Source organism: Cottoperca gobio, chromosome 8, assembly GCF_900634415.1.
Source record: "Cottoperca gobio chromosome 8, fCotGob3.1, whole genome shotgun sequence".
Taxonomy (NCBI): Eukaryota; Metazoa; Chordata; class Actinopteri; order Perciformes; family Bovichtidae; genus Cottoperca; species Cottoperca gobio.
This window is the reverse complement of record NC_041362.1, coordinates 19,649,930-19,656,732: the sequence shown is the minus strand read 5'-3', so window position 1 is coordinate 19,656,732 and position 6,803 is coordinate 19,649,930.

Below are 6,803 nucleotides of genomic sequence, written 5' to 3'. Positions count from 1 at the left end.
GAAGTTATAAAGAAGTGATCTTTCCAGTTCACCGAGTGACACCCGAATCTCTGACGGAACTGTCGGCAGTTGAATTGTATTGTGGGTAATGTAGGAGGCAGGTTTTTAACAAGAAATAATACATTGAAAAACGTATACAATTCATCATCATCTTTATTGACTTTGATCCTTTCTTTGTATTGAGCATCTACACACTCTTACTTACTGGTAGTTAGGGATGCGCGATGATATCGGCACGTCAATATCGGTATCGGCAGATAAAGGCTTTGAAATGAAATATCACCATCGGGCAAAGATGAACATTACCTCTGATCTGACGGGTATGTTACGTAAAAATAAATACAGCATGTTTTACATGTAAACTAAGTTGAAGTCATTCAGTGAATGTGTACATTTTGAAAAGCATCGTATCTTATGTCTGCCAGTGGGCCGTCAAGGACACCAGCATCCATAATATTATGCTAATTCCACTACAGGAGAGACTTCATGTTCTCTGTAATTAAGTGGAAAAATATGCGCCTGTATCAGCCAAAATGAGTTGGTAAATATCGGAATATCAGACATTGGCAAAAATCCAGAATCGTGCATCTCTACTGGGTTACTCTAATGGGTTATTTTTATATTGAGGTACTGTTACTTTTAGTTAATAAGAGATCTGATTCCTTGTTCACCACTGCAATGACGTTATAATCTGTTCTAAAGAGAGAGCACGGCATGCTGTGTCACGTCTTCCATCATCATGCTATGTGGCATCATATGTCAGGGTGCTTCATGTGGAGCAGATGATTTAGATCCAGTGTCTCATTGTAATATACAAATAGGTATATTAAGAATAGTAAGCATATTAATTATAATTTTTAACCGTATTTTCTGCACGTCTCCACAATTCAGTCAACCTCAGAAAGACATCAGAACTCTATTAGGCTTTTTTTTTAATTGATTATGAATTGAGATACAAATATAAAGACAAAATGCTGAAAACGTCTCCAATAATTTTATATCAAAAGAGTTCAGAGTAAGAACGACACATAATAATAACAATAATAATAATAATAATAATAATAATACATTTGATTTGTAAAGCGCCTTTCCAAGCTAAAAGCAATCTCCACATTGCTGGGAATAGCTGTCTCATGGGTGGTTAAAAAAAAAACGTTAATGGAAAATCCATTAGAATGTTTAAAACTGATTAAGTGGAGACATGAATTAATTGTTTTACTGTTTTCATCCTGTCACAATAACACTGGTTTTGTAAAATAACTGAAACTCTGCATTACAATAAACATGACAATCCATAGATGATGTGCCCACAAGAGAGATTTTAATTTTCTTCGGTGGAAGTGTTCTCTGAGCTTGCCTAAGCAAAGACATTTTCAAATTAGGTCAAACCGAAAATATGTCCTGTACCAGATTTCAAGGCTTTAGACTAATAAGAACAAATGTTGAGGCATCTTTCTTTATCATACTAAATATAACCTCTGGGCATAAATGGGTTAAGTATGTGTATGTATTCACTTTGACATGTTACAGTTCTGTTTTATTAAACAATTTACATGGGGCATTACAATCAGTTGGGAACCCTCAAACTTTCTTAGTATAGATTGCTTATAATATAAATATTCATGGGATTACATTTTAATATTTGAAAAGAATTATTGAGGATTAGGAGGGTGACACATAATGCAGCCAACAGTACAGGTTCATGCACATTCAGTATATACGGTTTTTAATAGCACTGCATCAGTAGTGGCAGTGTTGGAGCCACACACTCTTCCTTGAACACAGAACTAGTTTAAAGCAGAAATGTTCAAGAGAATTAATTTAAACTCCCATTTAATGTGTTCAGCTGTCAAAACAAAAACAAACAAAATGATGAGCAAAGTGTCGGTCTGATGGTACGATCAAAACTTAATGCATTCACGATCATCTTTGATCTTTCTCTGTATTCACTTAAAAACAGTAGAGGGCAGTAGACACCAAGGGCTGGGTGTGTGTGTGTGTGTGTGTGTGTGTGTGAGAGTGTGTGTGTGTGTGTGTGTGTGTGACTGACAACAACGTGCAGCAGGTTAATTGTCAAAACAAACAAACAGAAAATGTGAATTTTCAAGTTAAAACAGCTTCAGATGTAGTTTCAACTTTCAATATGAGATGTGACATTTAGTGTACAGTAATTCATGTCACTGGCAATCTTGAAATAATTTTAAAGTCATTTTTATAAAACATGCAGGACTACAATTAATCTTCCTGTGTAAAACACATTGCAAATGCATGGCTCTAGCTAGTGGGCGATATGACTTATACATAATGTCTCAACATATTTAGGCTATGTTGTTATACATGATATATCTCTAACTGTTTGACCCTTTTAACCCTTTGATGCGTATGATCAGTGTGATCATACTAGTAAACTTATCTGAATTTAGAGGGGACACAGCTCGTATATGACTGTTCAGAGTGCTTGTGTCCTGATATCGTCTCCGTGATGCACTGAGGTGGTCTGCTATCATTTTGTACTGAAATTGTTCTGTGGAAACAAGAAACCTCTCAATGACTGTTGTCTGACTCTGATATTAATTTTAAAGTCAGATTGGTCTTTGGAACTGTATTCTTTATTATTAAGTTTCACTAATTATTCACACAATTGAGTTTGAAAATTTCTCTGAAATAGTTATTTATCATTAATATATGTTCCTTTAGTTTTATTTATTTAGTATATGTTTTTGACAGACTGACTGACTTGAATGTGAAATCCCGTTCACCTGAAGGTTGCTTTTATTTTGAAATCAGTTCTCACACTGTTACCTAGACGTACCGCAAAACAACATGGGGGCTACTTTGACCGTATTATTGTTTCCGAACTCAACACTTATAAACTCGCTAAGGCGCTTCACTTCTCTCGCTCTCTACAGGCTCTTTCTGAAAACACTCTCCTGGGCGAGTTTAAGTTTATATTTTCCACTTTAATTGTATAACTGTACCTGATTTAAAAGAAAAAGGATGGATGAACGTTTAGTCTTTTTACATACTTTTAACATTTTTTAACCATTTTCAACACTTGCAGGTTCCAGCTCATCAAATGTGAGTATTTAAAGCTTTTGATGTTTGCCCTAATCGAGCAGCCTACTTACCATCACCAGCTATCCCTTTATTTCAGCTAGCTGCCCATATTATTCTGCTTGTTAACAGAAATGAGTTGGGGTGGGGGATGTGTCCAGTGGCCTCACAGGACCATGATCCGTCCCTGATTGATTTCAATATAAGTATCATTAGTATATGGACAGAGATACCTTCAATTCCTAAAAGCATTCAGCTAAGTAAGCAAGTGTCATTTTATTGAACAGTCTGGTTCAAATGGACAAGAGATCTAAAAAAAGGAGGTTGAGCTCAACCAATGTGTGAGAGTTTGTTTGTTTCTATTCCATCTTGCAAAGCTGTGTGTTCTCTTCTCGGCCCACCTGCCTGCTCACACTCCTTGTTTCCTACCTGTCTGTCTGCCTGTCTGTGTGGGTGGTCATTTAATCACAGACTGTATGTGGTCCTTCATCCTTCTGAGGGCGAGAGGGCAGATTGAATTAGAGCTTTAGAGCATCTCTGATTACACAGGCAGCAGATTGTGTGTGTACAAATCCATCAACACGGAGTGTTAGAGTGATATGTCTCTCTGGTACAACAGTTTCATCTTGTCTTACAAACACATGATACAACTGCTGGGCAGTAAACATGTGAGATTTGTTGGTGCATGGCATATGGTTTCAATACCGATTTGTTTTTTTTATCCAGTTTTAGTTCCAAACAGGGTAAAATGTGTTTGTAAAAGCCTGTAGTACACCCGCAGCACATACACACAATCAAGATGTTTAACATCTTCAAGATTTCTTCTTGATAGAAATCTAAAGTGTGTTTTATTGGTAATATTGTTGTGATATGGCAATATTGATTTGAGATAACTGCTGAGGAAATTATTTAGAAAAGTTGTCAAAATAAATTATAATAGGATCTAGAAATAGTAATAAGATATAAGAGGAAGGCAAAACATATATTTCAGCCAAAAACATATGTTTTCTTATTATTATTGTAAGATTACTGTAATACACTGTGCAAACTATGAGTTATGAGGCTTTATAATCCCACGTATTTTAAAGAGTCAATTTGTCTAAATTACATATTTTCTCCCTTACCTCCAGTGTTATCTGTTTTGGTTTTATTTGCCGAGGTATTGAGATATGTGAAACATCTACTTACAAAAATGGAATTTAATCTTTGGTTTGATATTACTTCTGATATTGTAAACTTTTCAGTCAACAAATGACACAAAAAGACCCAAACCAAGCATAAATGTACTCGCATACACGCATTGTGTATAGAAACAAATAGAGCTCCGTTAATTGTACAAACACATCAATGAGCCACGCTGTTGAACTCCTTCATTACCATGAACACACACACTGTAGTTTATTTTCCCTACACCCACCTGCTGTTATAAATACTCACTTGAACACCAAATGTGTATTAATCTGTGGCTGAAAATAGTCTCCAACTAATGCACTACTTACAGTGCCCGAGCATTAGAATAAATAAATAAATAAAACATTGGTGAGCAGTCTACACTGTGCTTGGGGCTGAGTGCCACAGAAAGCAACAGGTCCCCTTCCTCCAGGTTTCCCAACACTTTTCATAGCAGCTATGTCTTTGGTAACTACGATGAAAAGTTCTGTGCATTACCGTACGAGTAACCGTGACATCGCTGCGGTGATGACAAATTGCTGTTGAATTTTTCAAATGTCATGTTTCAGTGCTGTGAGCAACCCAAATAAAATTCCATTCAACTCCACTGTGGATATCACAGACTTCCACTTGACTTTCCCTTTTGCATTAAAGCTTGGGTAGGTAATATTGGAGAGGTTACATTTTTTAAATGATCCAACCTAAAAACTCAATGTTGCCAACTCTTGTCCAATGAAAGTAGCTAGCAGCGCTAGCTCAAAAGTTGCCAAGTTGTCAACACCGACAGCCCGTCCCTCCACGCCTCCAAAGAGCATTTAATTATTGATTGCTATCTGTATGTAAAGAGTATTTAAACAAATATAACAACAAACATTTCCTATGCTTTAAAAGTGTGAGTTGACTGAACTAAAGTTTGATAATTAGTTCAACGTTGTTATAATATTATAATACAATATTATAATATTGAGAACCATAAACTTAAGAAATCAAGATATAAGCTTAAGATATGAAGTTGACTCAACAGCTGACAAACTTATTTAGAGTCAGATTTGCTGTAATTGAAATATTTGTTTTAATGAAATGAAAATAAACAACGTTGACCTAATTTAACATGTATTAAAGACAAGCAGCAAGTTTCCATCATTCAGTTTTTCTTTAAACTACAAAAAAGAGTGTCTCTGGAGAGTTTCAACTCTGGAACAATGCATGCTGGGAAGCCTGCAAATGTGTGAATCATGATTCTTTAGACACTTGATTTAATGGGTTCAGTGAACTCTTAGCAGTAGAATCATTCAACTCATCATTTCAAGTCCGAAGAACTCGTGTTTAGTTCTGAAGTGGTCTGACAATACAAATAAAACATGGTTTCAGTTGAATTGACTTGAAATTAAAACATACATTTATGTCGATTGCAAAAGTTTGTTGATTTCACTAAATGTTTTACAGTGTAGATCACTCGAGGTACGCCAGAATATGTTTTTGTCGCACTGTTGTACTGACAATTTAAGATAAGTACCTTGTATCTTGTGGGGTGTTTTTTTCCCAGGCCTCCCTGTCCAGTACATCTCTGAGCACTTCCTTTGTTCTAAATACTTCCAAACAAAGTTTTTAACATCCATACCAGCACACATGCACACCTCCCATTCTTGCTGGCAAACTAAAGTGTTGAAGGGTTAAAAAAACAACTTCACAACAGTAATTCTCAAAGTGCTCAGTAGAAGTGACAGTGTGTAAATTGCAGCATTTTTCACCAAACTAAATGAGAGGCTGCTTTGAAGCCTTGCAGACAGCTTGTGGGCACATGCCCCCCCCTCAGTGTAGACACCCACAAATCCCCAGCGGTGCCACCCTGCCACCCTGGTGCCACACAGAGACTTGAAACGCTAAATTAGAGTCAGTTGGGATGGTGCGTTTGGATGCAGATTCAGGGTGGGCTCATTGGTGTGGTTGGATATGTTGGCGAAATGCGGTTATGTGTGGGTATAAAGTATTTAGTTTGGTGATAGTGAGCTGTGTGTGTTTGTGTGTGGTCAGTGTTTGTGTGTTTGTGTGTTGAAACCAGGTCTAGTCTGTATGTCCAACCATGTGATCTCCTGATTAAAATGTCACTACACAGCAGATTGTGAACTAAACAGGCTGTCAGATCCACTCCCAGTATATTTTAGTAAAGAGTAAACAAACACCCATATCTCCCCACTCTGTTTTACTTGTTGCACTTGTGTAAAAAGTAGTTAAAATATGCTTTGCAATTGTCCCCTTTATATCTGGTCTTCTTAAAGGAAAAATCTGCCACCTTTTATGTTGATGTCCAATCAGTGTTGATGGTTAATGTCGTCTGTTGAAGCAATACATTCCTCAGTGTGCGCTGTATTGACCGAGAAAGCTGAGTTCTCCTCCTGCTTTTGCTCTTCCTGCATCCAGCGCCGTCATTTGTGGCGGATTTTCGGAAAAAAGATATTCTTAAATCTGTTGTAAGTTGCATACAATGGTATGTGAATGGTACAACAACAAATCGTGGGATGAACCTTCCCCTGTTTTATGTCTTTTTGTACATGAGGAGTTCTTGTTATTTTGTCCAT